The sequence below is a fragment of the Musa acuminata genome, chromosome BXJ1-5, assembly GCF_036884655.1.
Source record: "Musa acuminata AAA Group cultivar baxijiao chromosome BXJ1-5, Cavendish_Baxijiao_AAA, whole genome shotgun sequence".
Taxonomy (NCBI): Eukaryota; Viridiplantae; Streptophyta; class Magnoliopsida; order Zingiberales; family Musaceae; genus Musa; species Musa acuminata.
In genome coordinates this window covers 39,205,612-39,224,317 of record NC_088331.1, presented here as the reverse complement: position 1 = coordinate 39,224,317, position 18,706 = coordinate 39,205,612, and positions in this window count along the sequence as shown.

Sequence of the window (18,706 nt, the reverse complement as noted above, 5' to 3'; positions counted from 1 at the left end):
CGTGTCGCCGTGAGAAACAATCACAGATAGATTACGCACGCAAATAACGGCTCAGATCATCCCACGTCTCCCACAAATATATCCCCATTAAATAAAGGGATCGAGGCCAAGGAAAAGAGACGAGGTGAAGGAGATCGAGGCCATGAAAAGAGGAACCCTAACACTCGAATCAGGTCCAGGAGACCTCGATGCCTCTGCCTGCGCCCTCGCCCTCGCCGATCGGTTGTTCCTAGAACTCTAGCTTCTCCAAGTGAGAGGAGAGCGGTAAGCAATGGAGCACATTACATGACGATGGAAGTAGGATCAACCTCTACTACCATTAACATTGCATTTCCATGATTGTTTCGATCGTCGGCTTGACTCCTATTAGGCCTTACATGTGTATAATTGATGGCAGTGAATATACATGTAGAAGTTGTTAAATCACAGCTAAAGAACATGAATTTACTTTAGTGGAATAGTCATGGATAGAAGGGATGTATGTGACCAGTGATTTAAAATGCGTTAGGCGTCAAAAGACGTCGAGGTCTAAAAATACTCGAGGCGCTAGACGCTCGGTCAGGCACTCGCTCGAGCAAAACGAGGTACTAAAATATTAAAATATATAATATAATTAATAAATATAATTATTTAATAATATTTAAAATTAAAAAAATATATTATTAATCTAATAAATATAAATACATTATTATTACTAGTATACTATTAATAGTATACTTTCGAAAGAGGAGAAGGAAGAGGAGTGTAAGGGAAGACTGAGGGTGCAATGACAATGGTAAAAGTGAGCAGCAAGAGCGACGATCGACGACGGTGGCAACGACAGTGCGAGCAGCGGCAGCGGGAGTGGCGAGTAGCGGGAGCGGTGACAGCGGCAGCGACGAGCGACGACAACGACAGCGGTAGTGGGAGCGACGGCAACGATAGCAGCAGCGGTAGTGGGAGCGACGGCAACGATAGCAGCAGCGGGAGCAGCGAGCGGTGACAGCGGCAGCAGGAGCAGTGAGCGGTGACAACGACAGTGGGAGTGGGAGCGAGCAATGACAACGGGAGCGGAAGAGGTGAGTGGCGACAATGATAGTGGTAGCATGAACACGAGTAGGGTTAGGGTTGGGCAGCAACAACTGATATCAGTGCTTTAGTTGGTTCGATTGAACCAACTAAAGTACCGAAGATCGAACCAGACCTAAAACGCTGGTTCGGTCGCCTGGTTTAACCTAGGCGCTCACCCGAAGCGACCGGTAACTGGGCTCGGGCGAGCGCCCAAACGATGCCTCTTTGAAGCACGTCGCCTGGAAGTGAAGCGAGGCGTTCAGGCCTCACCTCGCCTCGCTCAAGTACCTAGGCGAGCATCCGAGCGTCTATTGAAATAACTGGATGTGACTATATAAGTTGTTCTATCATCAATGTGAGAAAGCATTATGAAGATGCGGTTGAAAATAGCAAGTAAAGGTGACTCTTTGAAGCATCTAATTGCATTGAAATCATATTATAATGGCAGAGATCGGTTGCTTGGTCGGCTTGCATTTCCAATGAAGAGTAGAGGTGCAGGAATTTGATCATTCTTTTGAGGGTATGTAGATGTAAATAATCACGAATATGGTCATGAGATGAGACTATCCATGCATTTAGGTTTATGGAATCTATTATGTTTGAAAGATTGACTGTGTCAGCGAAACAATTATATGCCATATTGCTAATACCAACTATATTTTATAGTGTAAACTGGTGATTAAGACATGTCTAATGTACATGTAGTTTTTTATCAGCTTTACAATGATGAAGCAACTTGACTGCTGATTTGATGTAACCGAAGAAGAAAGAATGTTATTGTATTTATGAAATTATTATTCAAAGATCTGCGATTCTGGATGCAATTTGTAAGAGGATGATAAGGTTCGTCTCTCTTGCACATATTAAATGGCCATCTTAAGCCATTTATTATGATGTCTAACATGATGATTGCTTCTTATGGACATCATGGATGCCATGACGCTTGCTTACACAGCTGTTTCCTTCTTGACAAGCATTCCATCTCAAATACTATTGCAGAAAACTAAGAAACCTGCTGCATGGCTTTTCTAGTACCCTGCAGATTGGTTGTTTGAGCTAACGACTTAAAGATTGTTGATATTGGGAAGATCCAAGTTATACATCGTTGGTTATATGGTGGTAGGATGGACGATGCTATAATCAAATTTTGGTAGTCTATATTTGTGCTATAGAGTCATTGCAAGCTATTGGGAAAAGCAAATATAGTGAGTTTGTTCCATTGTTTACCTAATGATGTTCCATGTTAGATCTTTGAGTGTGTTACATTATAAACAATCATTGGCATATTATTCACCAAAAACATCTGAGTGGGCATTTGAACCTTCCAAGGACTCTGTACAAGGATTATATAATATATTGTTTATACTTTCAAATTAGCATCATCTGAACCTGGTCATCCATTCTAATCATATGTTTCAAGTCATTCTGAAGGATATCTTATGATTGTGGCTTTACATATGGATTTTACTGTCTTGAAATGCTGATGCGGTCATAGAACTTAGGTGATTCTAAGGTCATTTATGACCTTGATTCTATTGGAACGTAACTTGTTCGATATTGATTTTATCAAAAGAAACATTTATTACACCAAAAGAGAGATTTATTATATCAAGAAGAAAAAATAGATTAAATATTTATGGAATGACAAGTCAAATTGATTATTAGTTCTTGAAAGGTTACTTGATTCATTTTGAAGATAATTAATATAATGTATTTTTGAGGATTATATAAACCCCGTATGTTGGGTTATGAAATAGAGTTTTTGAAATTATAAAGAGTTTTCTTGAGAGAAATATAGAAGATTGAAATTTATACTACTCTTCTTCTGTTTGATAACTCTATCTATTCTTCATATCAAGATGAACATTGGTATTAAAGCTTAGGTTAAGCTATGTCCTCTTCCTCAAGTATCATCCAATTCTAGATTCCCAAATTTACAAAAAAAAATTATGACATATGGTGCATCCAAATGAAAGTTCTTCTAGGCTCCCTAGATGTATGTGAGTTTATAGAAGATGAATTTGTTGAACCAAGTCTAGTAGAAGAATGAGTAATGAATACAGAAGGAAGAAAATAACTCAAAGAAAGAAGGAAGAAGGAGAAAAAGACTTTGTTTATGATCTACCAAGGGCTTAATGATACAATGTTCGAGATCATTGCTCTAGCAAATACTTCAAAGAAGGCTTAGGAAATGTTTCAAAAAGCATTTGGTGGTGTTGATAAGGTAAAGAAACTTCGTCTACAAGTTTTACGAGCCGAGTTTAAAAAATTACAACAAGGTATTTCTGAAACTATTTCTGATTACTTCTCAAAAATCATTTCCATTGTTCATCAAATGAGACGAAATTGTGAACAAATAAGTGATCAAAGAGTAATAGAAAAAATACTGAGTTCTTTAGATCCAAAAGATGATTTTATTGCTATTGCAATTGAAGAATCTAAAGATTTGAAAGAAATATCTTTGGAAGAACTTATGGGTTCCCTTCAAGTTCATGAACAAAGGATTACAAAAAGAGGAGAAGATAAAACTATGGAGCAAGCATTACAAACTAAGCTTACTCTTGAAAATAAAGGTGAATCAAATTCTCAAAGAGGAAGATGACGAGGACAAAGAGTAAGAGGAGTCAGAAATTAGACCAATCAAGAATCTCAAACAATGAAGATGGTGGAGAAAATTCTAGCCAAAGAGTTTGAGGACATGGTCGAGACCGTGGACGTAACAGAAACTCTAAAAGGTCTTAAATACAATGCTATATTTGCAAAAGTTATAGACATTACTCTTATGAATGTTATTATAATCCTAATAATCAAGGTGATAAGATAAATTTTATTAAGGAAGAAAAGAACGAAAATCAAGTTTTGCTAATAAGTTATGATAATTTAAAAGATGATCAGACATGGTATCTAGATTCGGAGCCTCAAATCACATGTGTGGCATCAAAGAGCTATTTTCATAAATAGATACAAGTTATTCTAGGAACATTACATTTGGTAATTTGTCTCAAAGATCAGTAAGAGGTAAAGGTAAAATTCTCCTTGAACTTAGTAATTGCAAAAAATTATGCATTTCAGATGTTTATTATATTCCTAATATTAAAAATAATATTCTAAGCTTGGGATAATTACTTGAAAAAGATTATGATATTGAGATGAAAGATATGACTCTCTCAATTCGTGACAAGAACAAAACATTGATATCACATGAGAAAATGACAAAGAATATAATTTTTCCTTTGTATTTCAGTATTTTTAATCAATCAAATTGTTTTAAAGCTGATATTGAGGATATTTCTACACTATGGCATCTTAGATATGCTCACTTAAATTTTAAGGCTTTGAAACTTCTAGAGAAGTATAATATGATGACAAGAATGTCAAAAATTAATCGTCCATCAAAATTATATGAAGTATGTATCATGAGTAAGCAAGAAAGAAAGCATTTCAAAGTCAGAAGTGTTAGGATCAAGAACGGCACTAAGAGGGGGGGTGAATTAGTGTAACGAAAAACTTGCGCGATTTCATAAAAATGTTCATTTCGATTAAAACCGATTCTAACGAAAATGATTTTGATTCAATCTGTTTCGGAGAGAAGTTGAACTTGAAAGCTTTCGTAAAAATGCAAGAGAAGATTAAGGAGGTTTGTATTAGTCTGTTTAGTCTAGTTGTTTATTGAGTCAGTTTGATTCAGTTAGAGTCAAGTAGATGTTTATTTAATATTTATTTATTATTAGAGTTCAAGTCCTGATGGACTATGGGTAGAACTCTATAAATAGGGATGTAACTGCTTCTTTTCGGTAACCTATGAAAAATATTATTCCGATCAAGGAGGGCCGATCCCCTCGAAACGATCCCCTCGAAACGATCATTATCTTCTTATTTTTTACGATAAGACTTTAGGGTCTTATCAATTGGTATCAGAGCGACGATAAGACTTTGGGGTCTTATCATTTGGTATCAGAGCGGGATCCTCGGTGTTCTCGTTGCAGTTTATCATCTCAAAAAAAAAAAAAAAAAAAAGCAAAGAAAGAAAGAAAGGAAAAAAGAAAAAGAAAAAGAAAGAAGAAGCAGCAACCGCAGCCACGCACCCCCGTTTCCCTTCCGGCCAGCCCAGCCGCCGCCCGTCGCTGCTCTCCGGCCAGCAACCGACTCTGCCCCACTTCCGGCCAGAGTCCATCGCCGCCTCCCACCAGAGCCACCACCGCTGCCAGGAGACGACGCTGCCAGCGTCCCACTCCGCCGCAGCCCTCCTCCTCTTCTCTACCGCCGCCGCAGGGCAACTCCTTCTCCACCGCCGCCGCTGCTTCCCGGCTGATCGATCACCGTCGCCCACCTCCCAGCCGCAACCCTAGCTGTGACCCCCCTTGGGTCGCAGCCCCTCGTTGCAACGGTTGCAGAAACAGAGTTCCTCTGTTGCTGCAGCCCCTCGTCGATCGCAGCCGTACCTCCACCAGCCGCGCCGCCTCCAGCACTCCTCTTCCCCTCCAGCGCCGTCGCCGCCCAGCTGACTCATCACCGCTGCGGGCCACCTTGCGACGACCGCCGCACGCCTCCCAGCAGCCGATCCTCCGTGCTCTGCGTCTGTAGTGCCAGAAACAGGGCAACTCACCGCTTGCCCTTGTTCCCAACCGTGACACCGCCGACTCCTCCTTCTCCACCGCTGCCGCTGCTTCTCGGCCGCACGATCACCGCCACACCGCCGTTGCCAGCATCGCCAGCGGCTCCGGCTGTGGTGCGATAGAAACAAAGCACCCTGTTTCCCATCTCCAGCATCGCAACTTCCCGGCCAACGACGACGCTCGCTGCCTTTTTCTCCTCCGCCAACGCTGCGCTCCGGCCAGCGACCACCGCTGCTGCCAGCCACCGCAGCCTTCTCCTCACTTCTCCTCAACCGCATGTGATCCTTCCGGCCAACTCCTTCGGTGGTGCGACAAAAACAAGTACGCTGCCTTGCGTCAACCCCAGTTGCAGCCACATCAACGAAGTTGCCTTCCAACCCCAGCGCTCTCACCCCCACGCAGTGATAGAAACAGGGCAACTACTCTTCCTCCAACACAACGATCGCAGCACTGCCCTTGGCGTCCACCTCCTCGGCAACTTTGCATCAACAGTGTTGATGCCCTTGACTGATACCAAAAACAGAAGTTGAGATTACAGATTTGCAGTCTTATGCAATGACCACTAATAACTCGGTGAAAGCACAAATGGAAGCATTGGAAATCAGAATTGAGAACCGACTGCAAGAAACATTTAATGATTTCAAAAAGAGCCTACTGGAGAGCCTTAGCAAATTTCAACAGAATGGAGGCTCAAGTTTTACATTGCACAGATCTGAAAATATAGGAAAATGGCCCCAAGATTGTGACACAAATTACTCACACATGAAGATGGAATTTCCAAGATGGAAAGATGGAGATCCGACCAATTGGATCTCTAGGGCAGAAATTTTTTTCCGTTTTCACAGAACCTCAGAAGAATCCAAGATAGAAGTGGCCTTAATTCAGCTCGAGGGAGATGCACTCTAGTGGTAGGTATGAAATTTTCCACGGAGTTCCTTCATGGGAGCAGTTCAAAAGAGGGCTTCTTGTTCGCTTTGGCCCATCCGAATATGAGAATGTTGATTGTCAGCTTGCCAAAATTCATCAAACTTCTACAGTGTTAGAATATCAGAGTAGGTTTGAAAGATTATCAAATCAAGCTAGAGATTGGTCGAACCGACAACTTCTGGATACATTTATTAAAGGGTTTATTCCATAGATCCGATGTGAAGTTAAGGCTCGTCAACCCTGTACTATGATAGCTGCGATCTCATTTGCAAATCTACATGAGAAAAAAATTAGCAAGGAAAGATCAACAAGGGGTTTGTATTATGATGAAAAATGGAGTATGGAGCACCGATGTAAACAAGAGCAACTTCTGATGATTGAACCAATTGGAGAGGAACCGAAAGCTAAGAATGTGGACTCCAATCATGAAAGTATAAATTCTAATGAAGATGTTGGACCTACCATATATACAATGCATGCATTAGCTAACTACTCTAACCCGCAAACTATGAAAGTTGGAGAAACTCTGGAACATCAGCCTGTTATAGTTTTGATTGATACTGGTAGCACTAACAATTTTATGGACGGTGAGACTGTTGACCGATTGGCCCACCACATTGAAGACTATGACAGATTCGAAGTAAAGATCGTTGATGGACGGATTTTCACTTGTGATAGCAAAGGTTCAAAGATAAAATTGATTATACAGGGCCAGAAGTTTCATGCAACGATTGCTACATTGAAAGACCGACTTGTTGCTTACACTATCAAAAAGTGGAGATCATACTTACTTGATCAACGGGTTGTGATGCGTTGCAGATAGTCTATGGCTAAAGTACTGAAAGAGAAGCTCCCAGAGATTGATGATGCTCAGCCTTGAGGACAAGGCTGATTTGAAGAGGGAGGAACTGTTAGGAACCTTTTTCTGAGCTTTTGAATAATGTTTATTGAGTCTGTTTAGTCCAGCTGTTTATTGAGTCGGTTTGGTTCAATTAGAGTCAAGTAGAGGTTTATTTAATATTTATTTATTATTAGAGTTCAAGTCCTGATGGACTCTGGGTAGAACTCTATAAATAGGGATGTAACTGCTTCTTTTCGGTAACCTATAAAAAATATTATTCTGTCTTTTGACAAACCCTATGAGGCTAATTCCCTCGAAGCGATCAAGGAGGGCTGATCCCCTCGAAGCGATCAAGGAGGCCGATCCCCTCGAAGCGATCATTATCATCCTCATTTCTTCCCTTTCTCTTCTTCTTTTTTACGATAAGACTTTAGGGTCTTATCAATTGGTATCAGAGCGACGATAAGACTTTAGAGTCTTATCATTTGGTATCAGAGCCTACGATAAGACTTTAGGGTCTTATCAATCTGGTCCTTAGACTTGAGACACCAAGAATGTCATGTATGAGTGCTCCACTCTTTGATACCAGACTTATAAGCTTGGCTGTCCCAGATCTAGTACAACTGGTCATTGGGAGTGGTAATCGACCTTATGAGGGCTATTGAGTGTCAATAGAGGATCATCCATTTTCAGCGTCATGAGAGGAATATCTCATATATTCTTGCTCAGACAAATCCCTGGCCAGGGTCATTCGGGTTGAGAGAGAAAGAGTTCTCCGGGAGAATCCGATTAGAGCGAGACTCGAGTAGAAACCATATGGGTCTGACAGCACTATGCTCGATATACGGTCTCTGGGATATTAGATGAATGAGGGACTATAGGTACACGGTAATTGAGGATAGACAGGTCCAATGGATTGGATTCCCTTGTATCGTCTAGGGACTACGACATAGTGGCTTAGTACGTCCGTAGTCGATGAGTCAAGTGAATTATCACAGAGATAATAATTTATTGAGTTAGAAGTGTTGAATCTCGGATTTTGATGATGAAGTCAATTGTCATTTGTTATCTAATCTATGTGTTGAGATAAGTGTGCAGGATTAACTATGATGAGAGTAAGACAAGCAGCAGGAGTTGCGCCGGAGTCAAGATCATGATCACGTTGGGAGTTCGAGAGTTCGACGGAAGTTCGGACGGTCGTCGGAGGTTCAGAGAGAACAGATCCGAGAAGTCCAGAAGCTTGCCAAGCGAAGCTCGTCGGAACTCGCTAAGTGGATCGTCGCAAAGTCCAGGAGTATGCCGGATGTCCGCAGAAGGATCACCGAGGGTTATCGGTTGATCGACGGAAGTTGGCAGGAAACTCGCCGGAAGAAGCGATTGACGCATCGGAGCAAAGCTGCAGAAGTTGTCTTAGAGTTAATCGTAGTTAGCATGATGATTAAGCATGAAAATGGGAGGTGATCCCATTAGCTTAATCTTGGGGCAATTGGGCCCCTGAAAAGATTCAAACTGGGCCGAATGGAGTGAACCATTCGGACCCTGATTGCACCAGGAGGTGCAACCGCCCCAGCCAGGAGGTGCAACCGCCTGGGCTGTGGGGTTGAGAGGTGCAACCGCTCCAGCCAGGAGGTGCAACCGCCTGGGCTGTGGGGTTGAGAGGTGCAACCGCCCCAGCCAGGAGGTGCAACCGCCTGGGCTGTGGGGTTGAGAGGTGCAACCGCCCCAGCCAGGAGGTGCAACCGCCTGGGCTGCGAGGCTGGGAGGTGCAACCGCCCCAGCCAAGAGGTTGCACCGCCAGAGCTCAAGTTCCGAGCTCTGCCAGGCGATGCAACCACCAAGCTCAGTCTTCGAGCTCTGGCAGATAGGTGCATCAGCCTGAGCTCAGTCTCGAGCTCTGCCAGGTGATGCATTCACCAAGCTCAGTCTTCGAGCTCTGGCAGAGAGGTGCATCAGCCTGAGCTCAGTTTCGAGCTCTGCCAGGTGATGCAACCACCGAGCTCAGATTTCGAGCTTTGCCAGGTGATGCAACCACCAAGCTCAGTCTTCGAGCTCTGCCAGGTGATGCAACCATCGAGCTCAGTCTTCGAGCTCTGGCAGAGAGAAGCAATCGGCAGAGCTCAGTCGTCGAGCTCTGCCAGGCGGTGCCACCTCTCCAGTCGAGAGGTGCAACCGCCTGATCCCAGAATTCTGGGATTTGATCGATTTGATCGTTTTGAGCTCGAATTTTGAATTGGGTTGAGGCCTATAAATACCCCACCCATTCAGCACTGAAAAGATACAGACCTATACCGAAATCGTGATCTTTTCTGTGATTCTAAAGAGCTCAAAAGTGTTGTAAAGCCTTTAAGTCTCCTCCTTCTGTTCTTCAAGTTTTCAATTGTAAAGTGAGGAGAGAAAGGTCTGTAAAGGTTGTCTCCTAAACCTGTCAAAAGGAGAGAAATTGTAAGAGGGAAGTTTGGCCTTCGCCCATTGAAGGAAGGCACCTAGTTGACGTCGGCAACCTCATCGGTGGAGGAAGCCAAAAGTGGAGTAGGTCAAGGCTGACCGAACCACTCTAAATCTCTGGTTTGCATTTATTTTCGAGCACTTTATCATTACTGCAAACCTCCCTCATCACTACTGCTCTCTGCGCTTTCACGAACAAGTTTCAAGTGCTGTTCTTCCAAATCTGCATTCAGACGTAAACTCGTATTTTCATACATTACAGTTTACGTTTTCATTTGATTCTGCAGAACTGTTTTCCGTGCTTTTACGAACGAGCTTCTTTGCAGTTTACGCTTACATTTTAATCCTATTAATAACTGCAATCTGTCCTCTACGAGTATACAAACGAGTTTCAAAGTTTAGACGTAAATCTGCGTTTAGACGTAAATCTGCGTTTAGACGTAAAACTGCGTTTAGACGTAAATCTGCGTTTAGACGTAAAACTGCGTTTAGACGTAAAACTGCGTTTAGACGTAAAACTGCGTTTAGACGTAAATCTGCGTTTAGACGTAAATCTGCATTTAGACGTAAATCTGAGTTTAGACGCAAAACTACGCTTAGACGCAAAACTGCGCTTAGACGCAAAACTACGCTTAGACGCAATCTGCGCTTAGACGCAAACTGCACTTAGATACAAACTGAGAATTTGCTTTTGCATCATAATAGTTTTTGAACGAACGCAGCTTTTGGTTTTTAAATTATTATAAGATTTCCGCTGCACTAATTCACCCCCCCCCCCTCTTAGTGCTCTTGATCCTAACAATTGGTATCAGAGCAAGGTTAACTCTCTAAAGGATTAAAACCCAAGAGAGATGGCATACGCCGGAAACCTAGAGGGGCATTCGATTACACGTCCACCCATGTTCAGTGGAACGGACTACACTTACTGGAAGACCCGAATGAGGATCTTTCTTATTTCTATGGATTTTGAACTGTGGAACCTTGTTGAAAATGGATTTTCAAAATCTTCTCTTCCAATGATCGATTGGAACGATTTGGAGAAGAAGGCTTTCGCTCTTAATGCAAAGGCTATGAATGCCTTATTTTGCGCTCTTGATAAAAACGAGTTTAATCGTGTTTCAACTTGCGAAACTGCTTTTGATATTTGGCACACACTTGAAGTGACCCACGAGGGCACAAGTAGAGTGAAAGAGTCAAAAATCAATCTGTTGCTGCATTCTTTTGAACTTTTCCGAATGAAACCGAGTGAAACCATTGGCGACATGTTTACCCGTTTCACGGATGTCGTCAACGGTCTAAAAGGACTCGGAAAGAGCTTTTCGGATTTTGAGCTTGTTAATAAGATACTAAGATCCCTTCCTAAGAGTTGGGATCCTAAAGTCACCGCCATTCAAGAGGCAAAAGATCTGCAAAATTTCCCTCTTGAAGAACTAATCGGGTCATTAATGACCTACGAAATGACCTGCAAAGCTCATGAAGAGCAAGAAGACATCCTTCCAAAGAACAGGAAGGATATGGCACTTAAAACTTCTGAATGCCACTTGAGAGAAAACTCAAGTGATGAGGATTGTGACGATGACTTGGCACTTTTGACAAGAAAGTTTAAGAAATTCTTCAAAAGAAACAAGTTTAAAAACGATGTGAAAAATAAACTTGAATCAAAGAAGGACCAAGTGATCTGCTACGAGTGTAAAAAGCCGGGACACTACAAAAGTGATTGTCCCCAAGTCAAGAAAAGAACAACAAAGAAGAAGGCGCTCCAAGCAACATGGGATGATTCGAGCGCATCTGAGGAAGAGGAGTCCAACACCGAGCAAGTTGCTCATTACGCCTTTATGGCCATCGAAGAGGAGGTAACGGATTTATTAGATGCTGATTTATCTTTCGATGAATTACTAAATGCCTTCCATGATTTATTTGATGAATGCAAAGTTATAAATAGAAAATACAAGTTGCTAAAAAAGGTACATGATAATCTTACTTGTGAGTTTGATAAATTAAAAATCGAACATCATGATAGTTTAAAGTCATGTATCAAATGTCATGATTTAGAAACTATACAAAAAGAAAACTTGCTACTTAAGGACACCTTGAAGAAATTCGAGGTTGGTAGCAAGTCATTAAACATGATCCTTATAAACAAGGGTCATGCTCCCAAAAGAAGTGGGATTGGATTTGTGAAGAGTCCTCACCGAAATCCAACTACCTTTGTAAAAGGCCCCATCTTACACGTTCAACACCAAACCAAGTGCAACTTTTGTTGCAAATCTGGACACAAGACACATTGTTGTCCATTCAAGAAAATAAGTCCAAACAAATTGATTTGGGTTCCTAAAGGAACCATGATAAACTCTATGCAACATGATAGAAAATGTAGATCTATTTATGAGGCACCCAAAAGCAAATGGGTTCCTAAAGATCATTCGTTCCTATAAAAACATTAGGCCGGAGCAAGAAATAATGTTCTGCTCCTTGACTCTCAATGGTCATAAACCAAGAATCAAAAAGGGACTCGCAACGCTTAAGTAACAAGTGGAAGCTATGAAATCACAAATACGATACAATTAGAAATATATCATATCCAAATTCACATACCCCCCTGATCTTCAAAACCTGTTCATCTACGAATTAATTCTTATAGAAACTAAATGTGTCATGATCTTAAAAGGGACACCAAACAAACATACGCACGTTAAAAGATCTATCTTACAAAGAGCTTCTTCGTTGAATAAAAACTCATACGAAATCATGTAACAAACATCAATTGCTCTGAAACTCTCCTCAAGGCAAAGGCTCCCTAATCAAATCATCTTAAGAGCTCACCTGCTGCAGGCGGTGGCACCTCTCCAGCTGGCGGTTGCACCTCCAGCTATCACGGGTTGCCAGAGGTTGCACCGCTCCAGCCAGAGGTGCAACCGCCAGCAGCTCTGCTCTTTAAAATCACGCTAGGGCCGGCTGAGGAACCGACCCCAACTCACCCCCATTTCCTCCTCTACTCTTCCAAGTCTCCTCCATTCCCATTTCACTCCTCTAAGCCTTCCAAATACCTCTTATTTCGGAGCAAAACATCAAGAATCCTTCCTTCTCTTGAAGATTTCACCAAGGTACTCTTTAAGAAGCTCTTAAATTCTGTTTTGTTCTTCATTTACTTTAGCTCATCATCATCCCTCTAAACAGCAGTAGTAATGGGATCTAGAAGATCCTCAAGGGACAAGGGAAAGAGGAGAGTAGTAGAAGAGTTTGATCTCACTCTTTTTGATTCCAAAAACCATGCTGAAAAATTTCTCTCCTTCGAACTAAGAAGCATCAATAAGGGAAAATACGTAGATCTGAATGAACTAAGAGATGTAGAGACTATCCATTGGTTTGCAAACCTAAATCTACTTCCCATTTTGCAGATCAACGAACCCATTTATCCTAGACTAGTTAGATTGTTTTATAACAACATGCAAAAAGATGATGAAGAAAGGATATCAACCTATCTCTTAGGACAACACATCTCAATCACTGATAGATTCATTTGTGATATGATAGGTATTCCCATGAAAAGCATAGGACTTTACTTCAAAGGATCATGGGATGAAAAAACTATTGAAACATCCTACGTTGAAGCCTTAGGAACAATCCTTGCCAATCCTAACGTAGAATCTATTCCTAAAAGTTGTGAACATCTAATGCCCTTTAACACTAAGATACTTCATCATATCATGACTAGTATAATTCTTCCTAAGCAATACCATCATGATGAAGTGAGTCAATTGGAATTAGGAATTATGTACCTAATTATGAAAGAACGTGACATTTGTCTTGGCTATCTGATCCAACAAAACATGTTGGAATTATCTACGAAAGATATGATGCTCCCATATGGTGGAATTATTACTAGAATAATGAAAGCTTACGACATTCAAATACCACTAGAAGAAGAAGTAATGAAATCAGATAGATTCAGCATAATAAACAAAAATCTACTTCACCGACTAAGATGTCACTATAGGAACGGTAACTGGGTTAGAATGCCTAGAAGAACTGATCCCCCTCAACCTGAACCTGAACCAGAGCCGGAAACCCCAGTCTTTAGGAGTACCCACTCTCCTCCGATCTGTCCCTTTGAGGAAACACATCCGGTTGAGCAAACTCACACATCATCCATCGAAGATATCGGGATTCGGATGGACCGATTTGAGCAACGACAAGAACGGCTTGAACTTCGACAAGATCAAATCCTAACCGAGCTACAACAAATCCATCGACAATTTGACTCTTTACTTAGGCACTTTAATCTTCCACCTCATGAATAAGCTTGTATAAACATCTGATGTTTTTGATATGACATGTTGTAAACTCCTTATGAAGGACTTTGTCTTTATGGTTACCTGATATGCTGTACATATGTTACCCTGATATGGTTATCTTTGTCTGTGTAAGCATATTTGCAAACATCTCTTGTTGTTTATCTCGGTTTTTGCACTGAAACTAAAAAGGTTCAAAAGCCTATGCCTTGAAAATATGAAGCAACATACCAATGTAAGTTGATAAGTCAGCAGTATGACATTGATATGGTTGCTATTGCTAATATAATGCTATCATGCCATGTATCAAACAAAAATTTGCATCATACGAGCTGATATCTTACCATGTGATGCAATGCTACACTTGCTGAAATAAAAATCCTGCTATGCAATATGATATAATGCTGCACTTGAAATAATTGTGTTACTACATCAAAATTATTTTTCGAATGTTATTACTATTACATGCCTTGACAACGCTTGATCAAATAACATGTTGAAAATTATGTGACAAATATTTTTAACCAAATGCATGTAAGAAGTTCATTTTTCGGGTTGTATGCTAAAAATGGGATGTTCCCGTACACTCTTATGAAAACTCTTTGGAAAATGACTTTCCTCCGTCAAGCAAAAACAATAAAGAGATATATGTGTCATGACTTCCTTTATATGCTTGATAATGCTATCATGCTTTTTGTTGATGACAAAGGGGGAGAAAAATATGAATTGATAAACACTATGTCATAGCTGAACTGTCATAATCATATCTATGTCATAGTTGCAAATACTTGAGTGATGCTATAAACAATGTTATGACATCCTTGCATCACCAAGAGATATGTGAACATGTACTATAGTTTGCATCATATCTTGATTTGATATTGTGAAGAAAATGCAAACTTACTAGAAAATCTCAAATGTGAGCATCATGTAAAAAGTCCTTCGTAGCTTTATATGATTACATGATGATTGGTTACAAACACTATCATACAAACTTGATGATGTATGTCATGCCTTGACATAATTCTTGAAGAGATACATCATGATAGGCATCATGATGGGAATATTGATAAGTTTAACTAATCTAACTTATCAATACGTCACTTGAATTCTTAGGTCTTGAATTCAAGGTTGACTTATCTCAACTATGGCATATAGATAGGGGGAGTTAAGGACAACTCCTTTATCAATTGATTGCCATCATCAAAAAGGGGGAGATTGTTGAATCTCGGATTTTGATGATGAAGTCAATTGTCATTTGTTATCTAATCTATGTGTTGAGATAAGTGTGCAGGATTAACTACGATGAGAGTAAGACAAGCAGCAGGAGTTGCGCCGGAGTCAAGATCATGATCACGTTGGGAGTTCGAGAGTTCGACGGAAGTTCGGACGGTCGTCGGAGGTTCAGAGAGAACAGATCCGAGAAGTCCAGAAGCTTGCCAAGCGAAGCTCGTCGGAACTCGCCAAGTGGATCGTCGCAAAGTCCAGGAGTATGCCGGATGTCCGCAGAAGGATCACCGAGGGTTATCGGTTGATCGACGGAAGTTGGCAGGAAACTCGCCGGAAGAAGCGATTGACGCATCGGAGCAAAGCTGCAGAAGTTGTCTTAGAGTTAATCGTAGTTAGCATGATGATTAAGCATGAAAATGGGAGGTGATCCCATTAGCTTAATCTTGGGGCAATTGGGCCCCTGAAAAGATTCAAACTGGGCCGAATGGAGTGAACCATTCGGACCCTGATTGCACCAGGAGGTGCAACCGCCCCAGCCAGGAGGTGCAACCGCCTGGGCTGTGGGGTTGAGAGGTGCAACCGCCCCAGCCAGGAGGTGCAACCGCCTGGGCTGCGAGGCTGGGAGGTGCAACCGCCCCAGCCAAGAGGTTGCACCGCCAGAGCTCAAGTTCCGAGCTCTGCCAGGCGATGCAACCACCAAGCTCAGTCTTCGAGCTCTGGCAGATAGGTGCATCAGCCTGAGCTCAGTCTCGAGCTCTGCCAGGTGATGCATTCACCAAGCTCAGTCTTCGAGCTCTGGCAGAGAGGTGCATCAGCCTGAGCTCAGTTTCGAGCTCTGCCAGGTGATGCAACCACCGAGCTCAGATTTCGAGCTTTGCCAGGTGATGCAACCACCAAGCTCAGTCTTCGAGCTCTGCCAGGTGATGCAACCATCGAGCTCAGTCTTCGAGCTCTGGCAGAGAGAAGCAATCGGCAGAGCTCAGTCGTCGAGCTCTGCCAGGCGGTGCCACCTCTCCAGTCGAGAGGTGCAACCGCCTGATCCCAGAATTCTGGGATTTGATCGATTTGATCGTTTTGAGCTCGAATTTTGAATTGGGTTGAGGCCTATAAATACCCCACCCATTCAGCACTGAAAAGATACAGACCTATACCGAAATCGTGATCTTTTCTGTGATTCTAAAGAGCTCAAAAGTGTTGTAAAGCCTTTAAGTCTCCTCCTTCTGTTCTTCAAGTTTTCAATTGTAAAGTGAGGAGAGAAAGGTCTGTAAAGGTTGTCTCCTAAGCCTGTCAAAAGGAGAGAAATTGTAAGAGGGAAGTTTGGCCTTCGCCCATTGAAGGAAGGCACCTAGTTGACGTCGGCAACCTCATTGGTGGAGGAAGCCAAAAGTGGAGTAGGTCAAGGCTGACCGAACCACTCTAAATCTCTGGTTTGCGTTTATTTTCGAGCACTTTATCATTACTGCAAACCTCCCTCATCACTACTGCTCTCTGCGCTTTCACGAACAAGTTTCAAGTGCTGTTCTTCCAAATCTGCATTCAGACGTAAACTCATATTTTCATACATTATAGTTTACGTTTTCATTTGATTCTGCAGAACTGTTTTCTGTGCTTTTACGAACGAGCTTCTTTGCAGTTTACGCTTACATTTTAATCCTATTAATAACTGCAATCTGTCCTCTACGAGTATACAAACGAGTTTCAAAGTTTAGACGTAAATCTGCGTTTAGACGTAAATCTGCGTTTAGACGTAAAACTGCGTTTAGACGTAAAACTGCGTTTAGACGTAAATCTGCGTTTAGACGTAAAACTGCGTTTAGACGTAAAACTGCGTTTAGACGTAAAACTGCGTTTAGACGTAAATCTGCGTTTAGACGTAAATCTGCATTTAGGCGTAAATCTGAGTTTAGACGCAAAACTGCGCTTAGACGCAAAACTGCGCTTAGACGCAATCTGCGCTTAGACGCAAACTGCACTTAGATACAAACTGAGAATTTGCTTTTGCATCATAATAGTTTTTGAACGAACGCAGCTTTTGGTTTTTAAATTATTATAAGATTTCCGCTGCACTAATTCACCCCCCCCCCCCTCTTAGTGCTCTTGATCCTAACAAGAAGGAGTTCTGACAGGTATGACTCACGACTATCTCGATGTTGGGCCTAGAGGGTCATAAACATATGATAGGCATTACGATGAGTAGAGGTTCGGATATGAGATATCTGACGGAGCCCTTGTCTTATTAGATATCCAATAAGCCCCTAAATTATTGGATCCTATAGACGAGATCCAATAAGAGCCCATGAGAGATTATTAGATAGAGATCCACTAATCTAAAATGCTTGGGTTATTGGATACAGATCCAATACCTAGTAGGTGAGGATCCATTAGGGCTTGACAGGGGACCTCTATAAATAGGAGGGATTCAAAGCCTTATAGGCTAGAGCCTTTGTTTGCCTCTCCTATTCTCCTTCCCTTCTCCACCTCAGAGCAGGCCTAGAGTTTTGAGGAGCATCGTCGCAGCCCTATTGTGTGGATCACCGCTAGAGAGGATGACGCTTGACCTCCTTCACCCTCTCCCAAGGATCTGCAAGGAAACAGGGATATACAATCTCCCTAGGTAACACAATCTATTCTATACGTAGTTTTTTCAGTTTCGCGGATTTTGCACACCAATCTTCGCACGACGACGAACATCTCTTTGGGAATCGGGGATTTTGTTTTCTTGTTCTTCCACTGCGCATGTGATGTCGCCCCCAAAGATTTTCCCAACGGTGGTATCAGTGGCAGGTTGTTCGTGCGATAGATTGGTTTTAACTGCGTGTGTTGTGTTTTGGAGAAGCTTTTGACGTCAAAATCGTTGATGCAAAAGTGGAAAAGGGCAGCAACTATTGCTGCCCTCGCTGCCATCACAGATGGCAGCACTGCCATCTGCGTGTAGACAGGCAGCCTGCAGTAGTAGCCGCAAGGGCAACGGCGCCTACGGTCATTGCTCTCGCGTGGTGACGTGTCGCAGGGCAGCGGCGCTTGTGGTCGCTGCTCTCGCAGGCAAAAACCCAGCAGGGGCAACCGCCCGACGAGGCAACACTGCATGCGGGTGCTACCTCGCTGGCAGAACCACCCGCGGAGGGGACGACGCCCATAGGGGCGCCCAACTACAGGGGCAGCGCCACCAGCGGGCGTGCCGCTTGCAGGCGAGGGCAGCGACCCCGCCCTTCGCCGCACTACCCGCCGCCGGCAGGGTGGCGGAGGCGGCGACGACAGCAGCAGTAGGGGAGGATGAGGGCATTAGGGTTTTCTGAGCAAAAGAT